The sequence below is a fragment of the Cornus florida genome, unplaced genomic scaffold (genome assembly GCF_030987335.1).
Source record: "Cornus florida cultivar Cherokee Brave unplaced genomic scaffold, ASM3098733v1 CherokeeBrave_3.0.0_Hap2_Chr07, whole genome shotgun sequence".
In the NCBI taxonomy this organism is placed as follows: Eukaryota; Viridiplantae; Streptophyta; class Magnoliopsida; order Cornales; family Cornaceae; genus Cornus; species Cornus florida.
The window spans coordinates 81,157,177-81,181,563 of record NW_026775577.1 but is presented as its reverse complement, the minus strand read 5'-3'; positions in this window follow the sequence as shown (position 1 = coordinate 81,181,563).

Genomic DNA, 24,387 nt, shown 5'->3' with positions numbered 1-24,387 from the left:
ACAATATATATATATATAAAACCCCAAAAAAGGAAATACAAGGGTTTAGATGAGCCCTAAGTGAATATCTAGCCAATCATGGAGGAGGTGGATGTGGTCATGAAGCCCTCAAGAGCAAGCTCCAAACATGGCTCCATCTTCTTCTTTCTTCTTTTTCTTATTTGAAGCTCTAGAGATAGAGTATGTGGATTTAGAGATGTGTTCTTGAGATATGCCTCTACTTCCCTCTTTTCTTCTAACCATAATCTCTGACTTTCTGAAGAGAAAAACTGCAACAATATAGAAATTATCTCTCTTTACAAAAATGGTTCAATCTCTCTTATATTCAAGGCTTTTAGAGCCCAAAAAAATGTGAGAACTCAGCCCTAGGATCTCCACTTACAAGCACAGCCCGAGTTAGTTCGAAATGAGCTTTAGATCTGCTTTCTTATAACTTCTGCAAACAATTCGATCAATCTAACCAATAGTGTGATCGTTCAAAGGTATGGAGTGATCGTTTGGAGGTATAGTGTAATCGTTTAGAGGTATGTTTCGATCGTTTTGAGATATAATCGTTTAGGGTTCGATCGTTCACAAGATCATTCCAACTAGGCAGTTTTTAGCATCAGCCTCCTTTTGCTCCAGCTTCTCACCAAGACTTAGTTTGACTCCAAATGTAATGACCCAGTCATTTCCTTCTTTTCCTTTTTCCTCAGAATTTTACGGAGGAACTTTTTTTTGGTTGAAATTTTTTTCTGAGTTTGGTTTCTTGTCACTTAATATCATCTCAAGTGCTCAAAAATAGTTTATGAGACTCTTTCATTTAGATTGACAACTACCTTTAAGGAACGAGTCATTTCCACATTTTTCGTTTTCTGACACTATTCACTTTTCGTCCTTTTCCCTATTTTGTCTTTTCCCTATTTGTCACTTTGTTGGCATAACCTCATTTTTTGTGCTCAGATTTGATTCCAGCTTTGCATGCATCCATGATATGTATATTTTTACTTTTATAGAAAAGTATGCTAAATGTTTACTTTTCTTATAAAGGGTATGGATGCATAGTTTCTTTGAAAATATTCTTAACTTGTGGGGTTTTAGTGTAATTAAATAAAGTAATTATTTTTTATCTTAGGGACTATTTTGTAATTTAATTTGAAGACATTTTGGAAAAAGACCTTTTTGCAATTTTTGGAAACTGTGACAAGTGTCACACTCCTATGGAACCACTTGTTGACATTTTGGTGAAACCACTTGGAAGCTTAATCTCTTGACACATGGAGGGTGGAGATTCACCCATTTGTTGGCCTAGGATTGGACCAATTGTTGGCTTGAATGGTTGACACGTGTAGGCTAGGGATTTAGTGTAGGAAGGAGCTTTAGATTAATGACAAGTGTAAGGTTCATTTTAGGTCTTGCACTATGTGTGAGTGAAGACTATGGTGTAGACTCACATAGTGAGTGGAGGAAATCTAAATCCTCCACTCACCACATTTTAATTCATCTTCCTCACCACTTTGTTCTCAAACCCTAACTTAGCCTCCATGGAAGGAAAAGCTTGACTCAAGGCTTTGACTTCATTTTTGGCCTCCTTCCACTCACCTTAGACCATAAAGTTTGGAATACTTTTTGTTCCTCTCATCCTCCTCTACATAACCCATGAAGGGTTTGCCATTTTGTGTTAATTTGCCTTGGATTCAAGAGGAACAATCTTCTTGTGAGGTAGGGGTGTCTTAAGTTTACATTAATGTTGTATTGATTGTTTTATAACCATATACAACCTATGAGCATTCCTTTATTCAAGATCTATAATTTAATTTAATTATTTTATATGTTTAAGATTTAATTCTCATGATGGTAGGAACGTTTGAATTAAATTATGGCATGCTAGTAAATTAGGCCTTGGTATGTTTATCAACATATATTAAATTGGGAGCACTTGAATAAGAATTGCAAATTTTATTTAATATTTATCTTTTATGAAAGTTTAATTCACATAGTTGTATCAAGCATGAAATCAACTTGTAATGTGATATTAAAGTAGGCCTTGGTGAGTTCTTTAACATATGTTAAATTGAGGATATTTGGAGTTGTTTAAAAATCTAGAGATTTTTAATTAATTAGCTTAATTTTATTTTAAGTGTTTTAGTCACTTAAATTGATTTTGGATAGAATATATGTGAAAACCATGTTACATCCTTTTATATATATTAATTTGAGCCTAATTAGAATTTATTTGAAATCCAGAGACTTTTCATGTTAAGGTGATAATCTTATGAAATGTAGTGCAATAAATTACCTTGTGAGCATATTACTAATTAGATGTAGAATTAGTACTTAGGGCATCTTAAAATGGTAATTGGACTTAGCAAGATATGTGATATCATTGTTTTGAATAACTTATTTAAATATATCTTGTGTAGGTATATAGCTTGTTAGAATATTACAATTGTTTACCTTGAAAGCTTGTTGCTAAATTGAAGCTTATTTATTACTTGTGGCGTAGGAGGGTAACATGGTTCAATTGTTATAAAATATTCTTACTTTATGTATAAATTGCATATTGAGGACATGACATGTCATATGCTATTCAGACTTGGATTCTAGGACATGGTTTGTGTGGACTCAACCTTATTTGTGCATGGAATGTGGTAACTTGTATTTGATTTTATATAAGTTTTGAACTTATTGGTTTTGGAAAGCTTGTGAGGACATAAATTAAGTGATGGCTAGGATTTGGCTTTAGTATGAAGACAAGAGTCTTCTAAGTCATAAGTGTGCACTAGGTGGTACCTTGTGGGTCGTAATTACTCGAAAATACTTGCTTGGTCTAGCGACCGCATGCCCTAGTCTTTCCACTATTTGATTTCGCATTTAATTTCAAGTTGTTAATTATGGATTACTTGTAGCTTGAGAATTGATGCTTACTTTGGGTATTTGAATCCTATTTAGTATACTTGAACTTGTATATTTGCTCCGTGAGTTTAAATTGCTTTTAGTATACTTGTGCCATGTATACCTGTCTTATGCGTATTTTGTTTAGCTTAGTCTACACATGTTTGTATACTTGATTTATGAGTACTCTTTATATATCAAATACTTGTGCATGTATGTTTAATATTGCTTATCTTGTTAAACATGATTTAGGGTACTTGAACATGTATGCTTGTATATCGTATATCATGTTTTAATATTGACTTGCATACTTGAGCATGTATACTTGTATGCCGTGGTTCAATTCAATTGCATGAGTCGCTTAGGATGATCCCTGAGTCTCACTTATAACATAGACGTTAAGTAGCATGATTCTTTGAATTACTTCATGTTAAAGTAATAACCTTGTAAAAAGTTAGGTCGATGCATGCTTATTCCCTACGAGTAAACTTGTTTACTCACCCCGAAGTTATCGGGTTATTTTTAGGTACGGATACCTTGGTTCGAGGTGCACATCATTCCTTGGATGACTTGTTGCTTTTAAGTTTACATTTCATGCAAATGTTAGCATGAAATGTCATTTTGTAGCTTTATATATCAAAACTTGTATCCTTAATTCCAAATATGTAATGTGTACCTAAGTACACTTTTTGGGTGCTTATTTTGTATATATGACATAAGGCCAAGGGCCATTAATTCTAAAGTTTACAGATATGTTTTTGAAACGTGAGATTTTAGCACTTGAAACTATTCATCGACTTTTTTTTGAAAAATATGTCGACCGATCCGAATCTTCCGGCGGTCTTGTGGGTGTATTTTAAGATTGCATTTTCAATTTAGGTAATTTAAAAACTTCTCGAAGCCCCATTTCCTTTCCTTTGGCAGTAGCTCGGAAAGATTTTAAATTCCTTGACCTGATTTTCTTGGGGGTATTCTGGGCATTTTATAGTGCATTTTCTTTGTTTCCGTCCATGTGGTCATGTAGAAAACTTAATTTTGGGGGAGGTTTTTTCTTCGTATTTTTCCATAAAAATTCGTTTGATGGCCCGTTTTTGCTCTCAGTTGTGGACAGATCCAGAAGCTTCTTTTTGACCCTTTTGACCTCTTTTGATCTAGGGGCATTTTAGGTGTTTCATAGTGAGTTTTTTTCATTTCTTTCCATGCTGTCGAGTACAAAACTCGATTTTCGGGGGGGTTTCTTCTTCATGTTTTTCAAGAAAATGTAATAACCCGGTCATTTTCCTTCTTTTCTTTTTTCGGTAATTTCTCTTTATTCGTTTTTTCCCTATTTCGTGCTTTTCTCGTTTATCACTTTTCCTTGTATAACCTCACTTTTTGTGCTCGAATTTGATTCCGGCTTTACATACATCCATGATATTTAATTTCCATGATATCTATATTTTCACTTTCGTAGAAAAGAATGTTAAATGTTTACTTTTCTTGTAAAGGGCATGGATGTATAACCTTTTGGTAATTTTTCATAACTTGAGGGATTTTCGTGTAATGTTATTTTTCATCTTAGGGTCCTTTTTGCAATTAAATTTGTAAGATATTTTGAAAAATGACCTTTTTGTAATTTTTTAAAAATGTGACAAGTGTCACATTCTCATGGTGCCACTTGTTGGCATGGGTAGAGTGACTTGGAAGCATGATCTCATGACACATGGAGAGTGGAGATTCACCCATTTGTTGGCCTAGGATAGGAGCACTTGTTGGCATGGATGGTTGACAAGTGTAGGCTCAATATTAAGTCTTGAAAGTCTACTTAGGATGGTGACAAGTGTAGTCACCATACTTAGTCTTGCATTGTGTGTGTGAGAGAGGCAGTGCAAGAGCACCTAGTGAGTGGAAGATCCTATCACATTTAGCTTAAGGTTTACACCTTTGTTTCATTTCATCTCTTTCCTCTCAAGAACCCTAACTTAGCCTCTATTGAAGGAAAAGCTTGACCAATAGCTTTGACTTCATTTTTGGCCTCTTTCCACTCACCTTAGACCATTAAGCTTGGAATACAAAAGTGTTGCCTCATCTTCCTCTTCATAACTCTAGAAGGAAAACTTGAAATTCCTTTGTTTCCCTTGGATTCAAGAGGAACAATCCTCTTGTGAGGTAGGGGTGGTTGTATTTTTATCCTCTTCGGGTTTTATATATATTGGAACTTGATATATATTGATTACATGCTTTTTTTTTAAAATTCTTGTATTTTCATATAGATAGAGATTTATTACACTTGACTTAGGATTTGTGAATTAAAGCATGTATATGACTATTAAATGGAATAGGTAAATTATTGTTTAATGACTTGCCTAATACTTGTTATTTTATTAAGGGTTTATTATGGATTTTTTGGAGTTGGTACTTATATTGTTAAATAATAGAAGTTTCATTGAGGATTTAGTGTAAAGACCTTATATATAGCACTTGTATTTACTTGTAGGTAAATAACTGTATTGCATGATTAGCAATTATGGCCTACATTGATACTAAATTGCTTTAGTGTAATGTGTAGTTTCATTAACTTGCCATTTTAGATATGTAACCTTAGGGCATGGTTTGTGTGGTCTCACCCTACTTGTGCTTGGTAGGTAGTGTCATGCATTGAGATTATATAAATTTCATGGACTTGTTGATTTTTGGAAGCTTGTAAGGATATGAAATGTTTAATGGCTAGGGTTTGACTCTAGTATGGAGGGTAAGAATTCTCCTATGTCATAGTGCGTACTAGGTAATACCTTGTGGGTCGTAATTATCCAAAATAACTTGTATGGTCTCGTGGCCACATATCCTAGTCTTCCCATTATTTGATTTCATATTATTTTTTTCCAAGTTGTAAATCATTGATTTCTTGTAGCTTGTGATTTGGTGATTTTAGTTTCAATGCGGTTAGTGTACTTGTTTACGTATACTTGGATGCTATCTGTTTATCATTTCAAACATTTGAATAGCTTGAGATGATCCCTTAGAGTACCTTGAAAAATGTAGACGTTTGGTGGAATGCACCTTTGTGATGATCTATGTTTGGTTCACATTATACTTAAAACTATAGGGTATGCGCATGTACCACATCCTACGAGTAACTTGATTACCCACCCTAGTTGTTTGGGTTATTTTATAGGTAAAGAGACTTTATTTTGAGATGCATCACATCCCTAAGCTGGTTTGATGCCTTAAATTATTTTGTTGTATTTTTGAAAACATGCTAGTGTTAGCATGTAGTATGATTTTGGTGTAAAAATGTTATTTTTGCCTTGAAATATGTATTGTGTACCTAAGTACACTTTTTGATACTTGTTTTGTATGTACAAAATGAGGCCAAGCGCCATTAACTTGATGTTCACAAGCATGTTCTAAAAGTTCAAGTATTGCAAAGATAGTTTACTGTGAAAATTAGAGGTTTGACATGTCAAAATTTGTAATTGGGTTATAATGAGGCCGTAGGCCATTGTAGCGCATCTACTACATCATTTTACATTTGCGTGCATGCTCACATCTCACAAAATTCTCGAGTTTGGACTTTTGAACCATTTGTGGATAAATTATGAATTTTTATAAAAAAAAATTCATGCATTGGTGTATGTTTTAGGTTCCCTTTTATTTTAGCATGTTATAGATGCTCTTTTGAGATTAGGGAATGTTCTTAAGCGTGTTTGGATCATATGGGATGCATGCACCACCTTAGAATTGGACCAAGGACCTTTTTCTAACATTTCCGCAGCTTTTTGAGTCATTTTGGCCGACCGAAATGCCATTTCGGTCGACTGATGGCTTTTAGGAATTCCATTGCACAGTAAAACATCCATTATAGTAACCATTTTCACTGTTCAGGGCTATTTCGGTCGACCGATGCCTTATTTTGATCTACTGAAATGAGCTCCCCTCAAAAACATGTTTTCAGTAAAGTTTCTAGTCATTTTGGTCGACCAAAACTCCATTTTGATCGACCTAAATAGCTTGCATTCACACAACCCTTCTGTTATGTTTCAGCACTGATGTTCCAACTTCAAAAGGTCATAACTCCTTCGTTCCTAATCCAAATAGGGTGATTTTTGAGCCTGATCTCAAGTATTTTGAGTCAGCTTTGCAATGGTACCTATGAAATTCTTAGATTCAAATCACAGGGGGAGTTATTCATGTTTTAGTGGGACAGTGTCAGTTTTCTCTTAAACCGGGAAAGGGCATTTTGTGGGATTCTTGGCCAATGTTCTTGGAACCTCTTGGAATGTTATAAAATGATTAGATTAGGTTTTATTCACCTTGTTTGACTTTTTTAGAGTCAATTATTCCCTTTTTAATTGTGGATTGATCATTTTGCCCTTAATTGACGGATTTAGCCCGTTTTGACTCTCGTTTGCTCATTCATTTTTCTTGAGTTGCATGGCTTCATGGAATATCACGTTGGTGTCTTAAAGATGATTTATATCTCAACAGACTTTGGTTTCATCTTTTGTTTCTGCATTTCAAATCCGTTATCGGGTTAACTTTCGGGTCATCACTGACGCACCGGATTGAAAAACTTGGGTCACGACAAGTGGTATCAGAGCTCCTACGTTCGAAAACCTTAGGACGATGGGTTTTGGGTACATATCATGTTTTTATGACTTGCTTTGATATGTTTACATGTTTCTTGATAACATGCTTTGATGTAATAACATGTTTATGTGCTTAGGTGGTAGTGTGTTTTGGAGTCTACCTTAAATGTTTTAGTGTGTTGTATATGCTTGTATACCTTAGCATTTTGTATATGCGTGTTTGGTGTTAGCATGTTGTATATGCTTGTATATTTTAGTATGACTGTATGTTGCTTACATTTATTGCATCTACTATGTGATACTTGTTTCATGCATTCACGGAATGAGTCGCATTAGGTCTTAATGACTAGCATTATTATTGACCTTGTCCCTTATGTGTGTAGCACCATAGTCTTAACTTGTGGAGAGTCTTCTCATCACGTCGGAGTGGATGAGCAGGCTGAGGAGTAGGTTGCAGACACCGGGCTCGCACAGGGTCCAGGGAGGCCCAGGGTTCGACCTCGTGGTGTGGATCCTAATCCACCACAAGCACCGACTTATGAGGAGCAAATTGCGCAGGGAGTGGCTCTGAGGATGTCGGAGTCCATTCAACAGATGTTTCATCAGCATATAGTAAGGATATAGATTCCGATACCAGCACCAGCACCGGCACCAGTTGCTAATGAGGCATTGGACTACTTCATGAAGTTACAACGGGTTAAGATCGACCAGTTTGCAGGGAGTATGGATCCGCTTACTTCAGAGGCATGGCTTGATCTCATGGTACGCAATCTTGATAGTGTGGCAGTACCTACGGACCGATTAAGGATCTCCTTGACTGCCTCTATGTTCATAGGAGATGCTGATATCTGGTGGAGGTCTATAACCAATATCCACGATGTGGAGGTGATGACATGGGAGGAGTTCAGGACCTTGTTCTTTGACCACTTCTTTTCGAGGGCTATGAGGCAGGACATGAGAGTGCAGTTCACCGGCCTCTATCAATACAGGATGAGTGTCACTGAGTATGAGACACGCTTCACTTCTCTTTCCCGTTATACATCGGAGATGGTAGCTACCGATGAGCTCAGGGCGAAGAAGTTTCAGGATGGATTACATCTTGATATTAGGCCACAGATTTTAGTGTTCGATTTGAGGACTTACGGGGAGGTAGTGCAGAAAGCTATGTTGGTTGAGGCAAAGGACCGAGATCAGCTCAGGATCAAGGGTTCATATAAGCAGTCTCGTAGAGAGGCTTCATCAGTATTTGTTGGGGGTCAATAGAAGAAGGCTAAGGCTGGGGATAGTTCACGTACTCAGGGATTGTCACAACAGGCTCGGTCTGTACCTACAGTTCCAGTATCTTCAAGGTCAGCTCGGGGAGTGATTTGTCACCATTGTCAGTAGCCGGGGTATATCAAGCCTCGCTGCCCACAGCTTCAGCCACAGGCCAGTTAGTCATAGGCTAGTAAGCCTATAACTTTGACGAAGAGGGTTCGCGGAGCTTGTCATTATTGTAAGCAACCAAGTCACTTCAGGAGAGTGTGTCTGAAATTGTAAGGCGGGACATAGAATGGCATAGGTTTACAGGTCGTACCGGTACAGTCAGCAGTTGTGCAGTCAGGTTTCAGGGTGCCTCAGGCACCATAGTCAACAGCACCGCCAGTTGGTTCTTATCCGGTTAGAGGCTCTACACCTACTACTTTCAGACATTAGTCAAGCCACCAAGGTAGTTCACAGTAGTCTGGGGCTCAGGGACGAGCTTACGCATTGCCACAGGTCGATACCTCTGTTGGGACTTCTACAGTTTAAGGTATCTTTCCAGTTTTCAGTTCTTGGGCTAGAGTTCTTGTAGACACAGGTGTATAGCATTCATTCATATCTGCTTCATTTGCACATTCATTGGGTCTAGAGGTCACGCAGCGGGATGGTTTCCTTTGTGTTGACACACCAATTGGGGTCTAGTGTTTTTGAAACGTGTTTGTCAGGGTTGTGCTATCGAGATAGTTGGGCAGAGTTTAGAGTTCGATTTTATAGTTTTCGACATAACGGGCTTTGACGTCATTCTCTGGATGGATTGGTTATCCTTCTTTGGTGCTACGATTCTATTGCTTCCGCGAGAGGATGACTATTTGCACTCCCAAAGGAGATTATTTTCACTTCGTGGGAGATCAAAGTGATTCCCACTCGACGATGATTTACAGTATTAGTGACTGGAGTCGCCATAGGTCCTACTTGGCTAGCCTGTTAGCTAACGAGGATAGTAGTTCAAGCCACGTTTACCTAGTAGTTGTTGTGGAGTTCTTGGATGTTTTTTCGGAGGAATTGACGGAGCTTCCTCCTTTTTGGGAAGTTGTCTTTGCCATTGATGTCATTCCCGGTACTGCACCTATCTCTCTGGCACCGTACCGCATGGCACTGGCAGAGCTTGACGAGCTGAAAGCTTAATTAGATGATTTAAAAGCTAAAGGCTTTATTCGTCCTAGTGCTTCACCCTGGGGAGCACCGGTTCTTTTTGCGAAGAAGAAAGATGGGTCTTTAAGACTTTGCATCGATTATCGCAAGCTGAACCACGTTACAATCAAGAACAAGTATCCTTTGCCTAGGATTGATGACTTGTTTGATCAGTTGAAAGGAGTGACATGCTTCTCGAAGATTGATTTGAGATTGGGTTATTATCAGTTGAGGGTTAAGGATGAGGATGTATCCAAGACCGCTTTCCGCACACGATATGGCCATTATGAGTTTCTAGTAATGCCATTTGGTTTGACCAATGCTCCGACAGCTTTTATGGACTTGATGAACCGTGTGTTTAGTGACCATCTTGATCAATTCGTTGTGGTTTTCGTTAACGACATTCTTGTATACTCAGCCTCGGTGGAAGAACATGAATATCATTTGAGGACAGTGTTACAGATCCTTAAGGATAATTAGTTGTACGCCAAGTTCGAGAAATGTGAATTTTGGCTATCGAAAGTGAAATTCCTTAGACATGTTGTGTCAAGGGGCGGAGTTACAGTGGATCCGTCGAAGATTAAGTCTGTGATGGATTGGGAGCATCTGAAGACAGTGTTTGAGATTCAGAGTTTTCTTGGCTTGGCCGGCTATTACCGGAGATTTGTTCGGGACTTCTCTCGTTTAACGGCACTTATGACTCGACTTACCTGCAAGGGGGTCAAGTTCGTATGGAACGAGGCATGTGAGTTTGCTTTTCAGGAGTTGAAGGTCAGGTTGACATCGGCTCCAGTGTTGATCATTCCTGAACGTGGTTTGGGTAATGTAATCTTTTGTGATCCTTCGCGGGAAGGTTTGGGTTGCATCTTGATGCAGATAGAACGGGTGGTTGCTTATAGGTCTCGACAGTTGAAGACTTATGAGTTGAACTATCCGACACATGATTTGGAGCTGGCAGCAGTTATCTTTGCCCTGAAGGGGTGGAGACACTATTTGTACGGAGAGAAGTTTGAGATTTTCTCTGAGCACAAGAGTCTCAAGTATCTCTTCTCACAGAAGGATTTGAACATGAGACAGCGCAAATGGGTTGAGTTCATGGAAGACTACGACTTTGAGTTGCAGTATCATCCAGGTAAGGCCAATGTGGTGGCCGATGCATTGAGTAGGAAGTCACAGGGAACTCTTGCTACCATTTCCATTCACAGATGGAAGATGTTAAAAGAGCTTGTAGATCTTAGTTTATAGTCTTATGAGGATGTCTCACCAGCTATTTTGTTTAGCCTTGTAGCTCAACTGGCTCTTGTTAGCAGAGTTATTGAGGCACAGTTGGAGGATAGGGAGATGAAGGCCATCCATATTCGGATTTCAGGCGGCGAGAATGTAAAAGGTTGGACCTTACATTCAGATGGTGGTCTCAGGTATGAGGGGATGATGTTCGTTCCTTTGTCTTATCGTAAAGACGTTCTTTGGGATTTCCACCACTCTAGACTCGCAGTTCACCCTGGTGATACGAAGATGTATCACAATCTGCGATGACAGTTTTGGTGGCAGGGCATGAAACGGGATGTTTCACAGTTCGTGGCTCGATGCCTTACTTGTCAGCAAGTGAAGGCAGAACATCAGCGACCGGTAGGAATGTTGCAACTATTACCAGTATCTGAGTGGAAATAGGAGCATATCACTATGGATTTTGTAACGAGACTTCCGAGGTCTCAGGTAGGGAAAGATGTCGTTTGGGTTATAGTTGACAAGTTGACCAAGACGGCTTACTTCTTACCTATGGCAGTGATAGACAGTACAGAGAGACTGAGTGAACTGTATGTGAGGCAGATTGTTAGGCTTTACGGGATTCCTAAATCCATTATTTTGGATAGGGATCCACGGTGCACGTATCATTTTTGATAGAGTTTTCAGGAGGCTCTTGATACGAGGCTTCACTTTAGCACGACATTCCATCCTTAGACTGATGGTCAGTCGGAGCGCACCATTCAGATATTGGAGGATATGCTACGGGTTTATATCTTGGATTTCAGAGGTAGTTGGGAGGACTACTTACCTTTAGTTGAGTTTGCTTACAATAACAGTTACCAGACCATTATTGGTATAGCACCTTTTGAGGCATTGTATGGCAGACCTTGTAGATCTCCAGTTTGTTAGACCAAGATCAGTGATGTCGTTGCCTTGGGTCCTGACATTGTCATTGAAACTACAAAGAAAATTAAGTTGATTCGGCAGCAGTTGGCTACTGCACAAAGCAGACAGAAGAGTTACGCTGACAGGAGGAGGCGATCCTTGTCTTTTGAGGTAGGGGACCATGTGTTTCTCAAGATTTCTCCACAGAATGGACTTCTGAGATTCCAGCAGATGGGCAAGTTGTCTCCTAGGTTCATTAGACCATTCCAGATTTTGGAGCGCGTTTGTGAAGTTGCTTATCGTTTGGCATTGCCGCCAGACCTGGATAGGGTTCACGACATCTTTCATGTCTCTATGTTGAGGAAGTACGAGCCAGATCCATCACATGTTTTACGGTAGACAGATGTTGTTGTTGATGAGGATGTGACTTACAAGGAGAGTCCAGTCCAAATTCTTGATTCACGAGAGCAGGTCTTGCGGACCAAGACCATTCCATTGGTTAAGGTCTTCTGGAGACACCACGGCATTAAGGAGGCTACCTGGGAGCTCGAACAGGAGGATCACTCTCGGTATCCCCATTTGTTCTCTCTTTCAGGTACGACTTGATTTCGGGGACGAAATCCTTTTTAGGAGGGTAAGTTGTAATAACCCGGTCATTTTCCTTCTTTTCTGTTTTCGGTCATTTCTCTTTTTTCATTTTTTACCTATTTCGTCCTTTTCTCGTTTATCACTTTTCCTTGCATAACCTCACTTTTTGTGCTCGGATTTGATTCCGGCTTTGCATACATCCATGATATTTAATTTCCATGATATCTATATTTTCAATTTCGTAGAAAAGAATGTTAAATGTTTACTTTTCTTGTAAAGGGCATGGATGCATAACCTTTTGGTAATTTTTCATAACTTGAGGGGTTTTCGTGTAATTATGAAAAATAATTATTTTTCGTCTTAGTAACCTTTTTGCAACTAAATTTGTAAGATATTTTTAAAAAGGACCTTTTTGTAATTTTTGAAAAATGTGACAAGTGTCACATTCTCATGGTGCCACTTGTTGGCGTGGGTAGAGTGACTTGGAAGCATGATCTCATGACATATAGAGGATGGAGATTCACCCATTTGTTGGCCTAGGATAGGAGCACTTGTTGGCATGGATGGTTGACAAGTGTAGGTTCAATATTAAGTCTTGGAAGTTTACTTAGGATGGTGACAAGTGTAGGCACCATACTTAGTCTTGCATTGTGTGTGTGTAAGAGGTAGTGCAAGAGCACCTAGTGAGTGGAGGATCCTATCACATTTAGCTTAGGGTTTACACCTTTGTTTCATTTCATCTCTTTCCTTTCAAGAACCTTAACTTAGCCTCCATTAAAGGAAAAGCTTGACTAATAGCTTTGACTTCATTTTTTGCCTCCTTCCACTCACCTCAGACCATTAAGCTTGGAATACAAAAGCCTTGCCTCATCTTCCTCTTCATAACGCTAGAAGGAAAACTTGAAATTCCTTTGTTTCCCTTGGATTCAAGAGGAACAATCCTCTTGTGAGGTAGGGGTGGTTATATGTTTATCCTTTTTGGGTTTTATATATATTGGAGCTTAATATATATTGATTGCATGCTTTTTTTAAAATTCTTATATTTTCATATAAATAGAGATTTATTATGCTTGACTTAGGATTTGTGAATTAAAGCATGTATATGACTATTAAATGGAATAGGTAAATTATTGTTTAATGACTTGCCTAATACTTGTGATTTCATTGAGGGTTTATTATAGATTTCTTGGAGTTGGTACTTATATTGTTAAGTAATATAAGTTTCATTGAAGATTTAGTGTAAAGACCTTGTACATAGCACTTGTATTTACTTATAGGCAAATTACTATATTGCACGATTAGTAATTATGGCCTACATTGATAGTAAATTACTTTAGTGTAATGTGTAGTGGTCGTCGTCCTACCATAAGCTTAAGAGTGTGTATTAAGGCGAGGGCCAAGTTTTACATTTGTAGAAGCCACTACTACCTTTCACTATAAATATAGCTAGGGCGAGTAGGGATCGTCCCAAGGGATTGGAGTCGTACTTGAATATGGAATCACTATTAGGGTCAGTAGGTCGAGTGATCAAAGAAGTGATTGGTTGGTTGTTTAAACTAGAGAGCAACTAAATTAAATTAAGTAAGAATGCAATGCTAAAGCGAGTAAGTAAGGGAGAGAGAGATCTTTAGGTTTAGAGATCACCACCAAGCAATGCATTTCTATATCATTGACAAGTGATTAATGAGGGCAAATAGTGGGTTGCGATATTGGTGTGTATGTATTTGGTTGATTCAATAAGCAAGGATGACTAGTTAAGCATGTATTGTCTAGACATCATGTGAAAGGCACAATATATCTAAGCTATGAAACATTAATTGTCTAAACAACATGTGAAAGGCACAATAAATCAAAACAAGTTATTAATCCTTTCATTAAGCTCACAATCCAAATACAACACAAGGATAGAGACATATGCTAATTGCATTTAAAAGCTTGGATCATCAAACAACAAGCATAGATTGTCCTCCTATTTAACACTACACTACAACTACACTACATCTACACTACTAGCATGAAAATAAACTAGGGGAGAGGCACAATCCATCAAGAGGTAAGCATAAACCATCAAGAGAATCACAAAAGTATTCTTTTAAGCACAATGTTTTGACAATCTCTAAATCTATAGCATCAATACACATAGACATGCATCAATAACATAAAATCTAGAGATAAACACATGAACATCTATTCTACCATACATAGACATATGGATAGAATGAAATGACCAATTAGAAGCATTGAACCACATAAATCATTAAATAAACAAGATCTAAATATATCAAAGTGTCAAAACATCAATTACAACACTAATCCCTCAATAATACACAAGATTAAGATATAGAAAGCATGCTTGGGGCTAACTCTAGCCCCAATAGGATGTCTAGCCACTCATGGTGAGGATGCTTTAACCCTAAAGGGCTAACTCCATGGAAGAGGTTTGCACCTTGTTGGTGAAGATCTCCAATGGTGTCTCTAGCCTCCTCTCCTCTAAACTTCCTCTCCAAAAGATGATATCAAAAATAATGTTGGCTTTCCTTTGAAAAAACAATCCTTATCCTTATATAGGTAGGTCAAAATGACACCCAAAATGAGTTGGGGTCATGCACACAATATTCTCCAATGATTGGATAAAGGACAACTTTCAATGAGCTAGAATTTTAACTTTTTCACACCGGAGGAAGTTCGATCGATCGAAAAGGAAGTGAGATCGATCGAAAGTAAGTGAGATCGATCGAACTTAGGCTGGATCGATCCAACTAGTTGAGCTTTTTGGAAAAAGACAAATCCGAGATATTTATGAGAGATATTTATGGGAAAAGGACAAAAGTGGTTGGTGGGTAGTACAGCTGTGGATAGGATCAATCATTTGGATAAGGATAAAGGTGTTCGATCGATCGAAGAATGATGTTGGATCGATTAAACTTTTGGACTTAAGTGCTTTGGGTCAAGGCTTGGATCTATCTTGAAGTGCTGAGATCGATCAATGTTCAATCGATCAAACCTTGGACTTGGATTGATCGAACTTGCTACTTTGCTTCATTTTGCTTCTTTCTTCCTCTACTTTGCTCATTTCTTTGTTCAATCCCAGAATTGCTTCAATTAAGCTCTTATTTGGCTGAGTTAGCTTATTTTCGGGATATGTGCCTGAAAATGGAAATAATACGAAATCAATCTAAAATGGTAAAGTAAGATAGATAAAGGTACTAGAATGCCTAAGCTTAAGGGGTTTAAATACGCACTTTTCAGTGCTCATCACACCCCCAAACTTAGATATTGCTAGTCCTTAGCAATGAACTAGAAAGTAAAGGAATGAAATGAACAACTATACAACTATAACTAGGAAGCAATAAATGGATAATACCACTTTCGTAGGGAACACGATTGCACTTAGCACATGCAACAAGCGTTTTAAACCCCTAGGTTACCCCTAGTGAACGAGTGAAGTCTCGTGAGGGTTTCCAGAAATGGTACCCACAAACATTAAGCTCATTTTTGTCAAAAGAGGTACCAATATTGCAAACAAGCATTGGGAGAAAACTACCTCAAGTATGCAATTTTTCAACCCTTTTCAAGCAATCTCTCAAAATTTCAACATCAAGCAAGCAAGCAAGTATGGTCCTCCACACATCAAGAAAATGATCATGCAAATCAAAACAACTTTAGAATTCTTTTGAGTGGACCGGCATCAATGTGTTGCTATCTAAGCCAACTAAAGAATTAATCACATCCTTACCCTCAAACTAGCACACAAATCTAGTGCCGATCATTAAGATAAAAAGTGGACCTTTTATTAAAGCTTTATTCATCTAGGTGCACTTATTCTTTTCACTCATTTTTTTTTTTTTTTTTTTTTTTTAGGATCAAAGATGGAAGCATAGTGCAATGTGTTGATCTTTTAAGCTTTCTAGTGATTCATGAGGTCGAGCGTTAGGTCAATGACTCCCAAACCAAACAGCTTTAGGGCATTAGGCGTTAAGACACCCCTACGGACTTACAAACTCAAATCAACTAGGCTACAAATCAAGACAACAACCATCTAATCATTTCATACTTCTCACCATTTAGGAGAAGTCCTCACTTTTTATTGCTTTTGCTTTTTTTTTTTTTTTTTTTTTTTTTTTGGAATAAAGTTCAATTATTAACCTAGAGTTTGGGCCCTCTACCTTTCGGCGCAAGAAGTTCAGTGCTTGATGAGGCTAGAATCCCGGCTACTTAGTGAAAAGGGGTTGTTATCCACCTTTATCAAGAATGAAAGCTTTCAATGCACTACTAGCTCAATTGGGATATAACCAATTCAATAATCAATATAGCATGTACCCCACAAATGAATGCTAGTGTGCGCCTGTGCTAGTGTTGAAGACTAGAGTGAATCTCAAAACAATCACAAAATCAAGATGATGTGGACCACAAGTGCAAGCAAGATATCAATTTTTTGAAAAATTTACTCCTAAATGGCATTCATAAGGCATACAAGGAGTATTGGACTCTCAAGTCAAGCAATTTTTAAATTTTAAGCAATATAGTCCTCAAAAGATCAAAATCATAGCTAGGTATGAACCAATCATAGAAATATCCCTCAAATACACGAGTCATGCTAAAAGTTTGAATTTAAAACTATCACTATAGAGCACCATTCCCCCCAAACTTAAATTGCACAATGTCCTCAATGTGCAAAGAGAACAAAGGAAAGAGTATACTAGTCCAACTAAGCAAGAATGATCGGGACTGAAGTATCCGAAGTGGGTGGCATAACCCCCCCCCCCCCCCCCCCCAAACTTAGGATGAACTGTGGTCCTGAAAATTGGCACTTGGATAAACTTATCAGATAACAAAATGGGATAATCAGTGCACAGTGAACATGCAAGTGTAAATAGGATAAACAGAAAATGAAATGAAAGAGGTATAAGGGTGGTCCTGAAAATTAGGTAGCACTCTCTCACTGAAGTCACTGTGATGCACCTGATGGAGTTAAACATACAGATATAAGAATACAATCAGATGACATCCATAGCAAAAATAGATATATAAAATAGAGAAAGTGCAGGTACAACAAAAATATCAAAGCCGACAGACCAGCTGTAAAAATAATACAGTGGCAATAATAAAGTATCAAAAGGAGAGAGGGATTATAAGATTGAAAAGAGTGGGAGCTCAGGAAGATAAGGTAGGACGGGCAGGTCTGGCTCCGCGGATGTCTCTAGATAAATCTCTGAACATGGTCGCAACATCCCTGCGGAAGGTAGTGAACTCCGCTCTGTGGGCCGTCAGGTCAGCTCTGATGGCAACAACAGTGTCCTTAAGCGTCTACAGACGCACTCCGAAGCCGGGGGTCAAGTCTGGTATGAAGGAGTCAAAAGACAGCTCTTAGGTCTGTTCTTGCTCGTGGATAGGTGACCCGAATGGAGAATGCTGAACTGCGTCATCCGCTGAGTGCTCCAAGTCAATGTCTATATCAATGTCATCATGCTCGGCAGCTGGATCGACTGGTGCATCGTCCGCTGCGGGAGCTACTGGTGCTAGCTCTGCTGGTGCCGGGGCTGCCTGTGCTGTTGCCTTCTCCTCTAACTCCAGTTCTGTAGCCGCCAGTATGGCATGGGTTTGCAGTCGAGTGATAATAGGTTTGTAGGTCTTGTCCCAGTCCTTCTTGAGGAAGTGACAGGAACCTTTCTCGGGGTCCTCCTGTGAGTGGATGGGATAACGCTGGTCTATGAGAATCTGGGTGATGAGGTGGCTGAATGGAAGAGACTTGGCCCTTCCGGGCGCCTCCTTGCTGACGTACTCATCGTAGAGCTTCCTCGTCACGCTCCAAATAAGCACAGGAATAGACACCCAGTGGCTAGTATAGAAGGCGTACAGGGCTTCTAGATAGTCGCCCCGCCTTTGAATCTTGTATCCGGCCATGTATATGTTCTGGAAAAGCACGGAATCGATGAACCAAAGGTCGTCTGGAAGATATGTGCGGGTGGCAAAAGTCTCGCCACCGACATGGTAACCTATAAGAAAAACCGCCATATCGGCATAAGAAGGCCTGTGAAGCCTAGGATATGTCTCCTGTAGCTCGGGCGGGCACTGATGTGGACAGCGAGTCGAACGGGCCAGAGTATCCACTGTAATGGTGATCCCATAGCCATCGATAAAGGCGATGAGCTCGGCTGTAGTGCGCGGCGATGGTTGGAGGTTCTGGTAGAACAACCGAACCAGTCGCGGGTAGATCGGCTCTGTGGCTGGGGCAAGAATAGCTGAGAGGCCCTGCTGAATGATGTCCTGGTAGGCAGATTGAGTCAGCACCGATCTGGAGAAGAATGTGGTGTCGAATGCTGACTCGTGGTCAATAATCATGTGTGCATATCGAGGCGCGAGTCTGTCACGCTGTAAAGGAGCTGGCTGAACTAGTGGAGCCGGCTGAGCTGGCTGCTCAGCACCTCTATGCAGTGGAGATGGTGATGGAGTGAATGCTGGACGAACTGGTGACTGGGGTGGAGTAGGGTGTAATGGCTCCTCTGCATGGGAGGGCTGCGTAGTCTCCTCTGTCCGCTGTCGAACTCTCCTCGGTGTGTGCTCGGGGCTAGGATCCCGGATATGAGATGGACTGGCCCCGTCGTCAAGTCTACGTCTGGTGCCGTGATGGTGTCTACGTGCTACAGTCTTGACGCGAGCCATAGTCTGCAAATAGAATTTCAAGAGTTAGTGCCAGCATATATAGAAACATGTATGTCAAATAAGATAGACAAAACAAGATATTGCTTGATTTTATGCAAGTGGCAGAATATGAAACATGCCAAACAATGTGAGTATAAAATGCATCCAATGTGGAATATCACAGGCATTGGGCATATATAAGGTAGCATGCCAAAAGTTGGATCGATCGAAGGTTAAGTTAGATCGATCGCAAATATTCGATCGATCATAAATTTGTTCGATCGATTGAACAGTGCGACAATGAAACCTAACAGTCACAGATCTGTGACTTTTGAAGAACGAGGCCCACACGAACGTGTTCGTGGGCCCTACAACACATCAAATCAATAACTCACATCACCCAAACATGGCCCATACTCCCAAATCAAATAAAAATATCAAAAATATATGCAATGATATACATATATATATACATATTTCAAGCATCAACAATGGAGGTTCAATCATATATAAAGCATGAATCAAACATATAAACCATGTATGCACGAGATTGAAGCATGAAATTGACTAGTGAGGTCTCGGATCTTACCCAAATCGAAGGGAGATGTGGATGCAAAGAGGGAGGGATGAAACCGAGATGAGAGAGAGAGAGAAGCATGGTTCTCGCCGGAGATGGAAGATATGAGTTAGGGGAGATGATTTGCAATAGAAGGGAATGAGAAGCTAGGGTTTGATGGGTTGAGATCGATCCAAATGATCGATCTCAAGACCCTTAGATCTTTTTTTTTAAAAAACATTTCCCGACTAGCTTGATTGATCGAAGATGAGTTGTGATCGATCAAACTTTGATGAACTCCTTTCAAAGTATTTTTGGGTTTTTTTTTTTTTTTTTTTTTTTTTTTTTGAAATTTGTAAAAATAAAATTAAAAATTGGAAAATAAAGTAAAACAAAATATTTTTGATTTGCTTTGAATATATATATATATATATATATATATATATATATATATATATATATTATTTTTTTTATTTTTTTATTTTTTTAAATTAAATAATTAATTAAAAACTAAATAAATTAAAATATTTTTGAATTTTTGAAAACTTGTTGAAAATTGAAACAAAATAAAATGAGAGTGAAAATAGAATAAAATAAAAATGAAAATATTTTTTGGATTTTTGAAAAGTTGAAAAGTCAAACTAAAGTTAAAACAATGAAATAAAGATTTGTGATCAATCAAAACAAGAGTTCGATTGATCATACAGAGAGCAAAAATATGCAAGTTTTTGGTTTAAAATTTTGGCTAAGTGTTGGAACATGAGATCAATGGAACTGGGAAGTTGGATCGATCGAAGAACTTTCAGATCGATCTTGGAATGTTTCAAACGATCAGACAGAGAGCTGAAAATATGCAGGTGGATGCAGGCTCAAAATTTTTCTAAGTGTTGAGGCATGAGATCGATCAAACTTGGAAGTTGGATCGATCGAATGTCTCTTGATTGATCTGAGAATTAATTCGAATGATGGGACAGAGAGATGATTTGGATGCAGGTTCTGCAGGCTCAATAATATTCTAAGTGTCAACACTCAAGATCGATTGAACAGGATAGTTGGATCGATCGAAGGTCCCATGATCGATCCAACTAAGACCTAAGATCCCAGATTTTTCTTGGATCGATGGGACAGAGAGCCTATTTGGATGCAGGCTTGAAAATTTTCTAAGTGTTGGATTCAGATGGAAGTTTGATCGATCGAACTCAAGTATGAGATCGATTGAACTTATGCAGAATGCTCAAAAATGACATGAAAGCTTATGCAATCCTCACCAAAGTTCCTTGAAATGCATATGAACCAAAAACAAGTATCTAGACTTCACAAGAAATGAAATGAAAGATAGAAATGGGGGAGGAATAGGGTTTTGACACCCTACGAATACCTTTTGCTAGTCTTTAACGTCTCTAGCAAGACATTGGGCTCTTTTAGCCCGGATCAAAGATCTTATAATGTATCCCCTCTTTGTTGGGGTGATGGATGCTTTGAACTCTACCCAACAAATGGTCCTTTGAAGAACTTGTTGGATCAAGCTCAAAAGAGGCTTTTGATCCTTTGTCTATGCCATCAAAACTTTTGGGCTTCCATGCCCTTTCAAAGCAAGAATTTGAAACAACACTTTGAGAATGCAAGGTTGAAGATGATCATTTGGAAGTTTTGGTTTTACAAAAAAGTTCATTTCCTTGACATTGAAGATCATAACACTTTTCTACAACATTGACCTCTCCTTTATATTTGTCAAATGAATTAGGTGTGGGATTAAAGATATTCAACTTCACCTTCATGTGGCCAAATGAAATCTTCATTATCCCCGTCCTACAATTTATGTTGGCATTAGCGGTTGCCAAGAAAGGACGGCCAAGGATAACGGGAATTTAGCTCTTAGGATTGAAAACCAGTTCCATGTCTATGATAACGAAATCAACGGGAAAGAAGAATTTATCAATCTTAATCAAAACATCTTTAATGACACCTCTAGGCTTTTTAATGGATCGGTTGGCAAGTTACAAAACTACCGACGTCGGTTTCAATTCACCTAAGCCTAATTTGACATAAACCGAGTAAGGAAGAAGGTTAACACTTGCCCCTAAGTCAAGAAGCGCCCGATTAATGATATATTCACCAATGATGCATGATGTAGTGGGTGAACCGGGGTCCTTAAACTTTGGAAGAGTGTTATGTTGCAAAATTGAGCTTACTTGCTCGGTCAAAACCACTTTTTTTGGTGCTTGGCTTTTGGTCTTTTGCTTTTGGGTGCAAAGATCTTTTAAAAACTTAGCATAAGCCGGAATTTGCTTGATTGCATCCAAAAGTGGGAGATTAACTTTTACTTGCCTAAACATTTCCAAAATCTCATTGGTCTTGACTTTTTGCTTTTCTTTTGAAATGGACCCTTTCAAGGCGTCCGGAAATGGAGCTCTTGGCTCGAAAATATTTTGAGAATTTTCTTTTAAAGCCTCCTCAACACAAGAAGTTTTCAAATTAGGTTTCAATTCACTTTTCAACAAAATTTTCTCAACATCATTTTTCAAAACTTTCTTCAATGGATCATTTTCAAGATCGCTTTTCAAATCACATTTTTTAGCTTTCTCATTTATAAGATCATGCACATGCAATGAAGGAGGAATAGAATGTGAAACGGGACGGGTGATAACTTGTGGTTGCACCGGTTCACTCTCTTCATTGGTCATTTCTACTTGATTATCTACAACTCTACCACTCCACAAGGTGGTCACCGCATTAACATATTCTATGGTACACCCCTCCGATGAGGATTGGGTTTCCACAACACATTGTTGCTTAGGTAGGGCATTAATAGGCATCTTTCCCTTCTCTCTAGCATTAAGAGTGTTAGCTATTTACCTTACTTGGGTTTCTAGCTTTACAATAGATTGAGAGTGAGAATGAAGCAATTGCGTGTTAGCCTCTAAAGTGCCCAAAGCATTTAAAACTTTCTCTTCAAAAGCAGGACTTCGAGAATTACCTTGGGAATATGATTGGTTAGGAAAATGAGAATTAGAGAATTGATTCCTTTATGATTGGTATGGCCTAAAACCTTGGGATCCTTGGTTTTGAAGTGAAAGTGGAATGTATTTCCCTTGGAAATCAACTTGGGAAGGATTTAAGCCTTCTCCTTAGTTTTTTCAAGAGAAATTTGGATGATTCCTCCAACTTGGATTATAATGAGTACCATAAGGATTGTTCCCTTGGTTCACAAAAGTTGCATTGACTTGCTCATTAGGTTAACTTTGCACTTGTCCATGAGGACAATAAGAAGTAGAATGAAGAACATTAGAACAAGTCATACATGTTTCATTTGATGCATGATGAGAATGGTTAGGGAAGGAAGTTACTTGGTTCGCCGAGTTTTGGTTAATTAAAAATTGATCAAACCTTTGAGACAAAGACTTCATTTCGGCGGCTATTTCATTTGAATGTTCGACTTGATGTAAGCCAACACTCTTCCTACCTTGTGTATTTCTACCATTCTTTGATGACAATGTTCTATGCAATGAATTTTCACTCATGCTTTCATAGAGATGCCATAGGTCATCCTCAGGCCTATAAATGTAAGAGTCACCCATAGAAGCATCAACCATGCCCTTATAATTATCCAATAAGCTCTCAAAAAAATATTGAACTAATTGCCATTTGGGCATGTCATGGTGTGGACACTTCCTTAGCAATTCATTGAAGCGTTCCCATGCCTCATGGAATGTCTCCCTATTCCCATGTGTAAATTCTCGAATTGAGGTCCTCATGGCATTGGTCTTAGAAATCGGATAGTACTTCTTCAAAAACTCTTATTGCATTTCTGCCCAAAAAGTGATTGAAAAAGGCCTAAAATTGTTAAACCAATATTTTGCCTTGTCCTTAAGGGTGAATGGAAAAAGTTTAAGCCTTAAGACTTCTTCCGGCATGTCCGTGTATTTTACGGTGGAACATACTTCAAGAAACTCATCCAAATGCTTATAGGGTTCTTCACTTGGAAGTCCATGAAAGTTAGGAAGCATTTGAATGGTTTGTGCTTTAATTTCATAATGGTATGCTCGAAATTATGGCAATTGAATGCATGTGGGTGCATTATATTCATTTGGCACATAATGGTCTCTCAAAGCAAGTGGTGGGTTAGCAACTTGAGGTGCAACATGAACACCTTGATTTTGAATTCCTCGATTAACAATGGGAGGTTGTGGAGCATACATGGGCCTTGGCATTCCGAATGGAACTTGGCCTTGTTGTTGTGGTGGTGGGTGAATGTATGGCCTAGGCATGCTTAATGGTACTTGAATGTTCTCATTGTGCACATTTGGATGAAGGATGCCTTGTTGGTCTATGTGACCAAGGTCCTTAACATGATCATCATTATAATCATCCATTGATAGGTGGGTTCTATTTGAACTTCCTCTTCCCCTAGGATTTCTAACGATGGATTCGAGATGCAAATCAAAAGGGACAAGAGTTAGTCTCAATGAATGACGACCATGCATGCACAATAACAAATAAGCAAGCACAACAAATAAACAAATACTTTGCCTTCACAACAATACAATTAAACTTCCTCCACAAACACAATTCCCATGTTTGAAACAATAATAA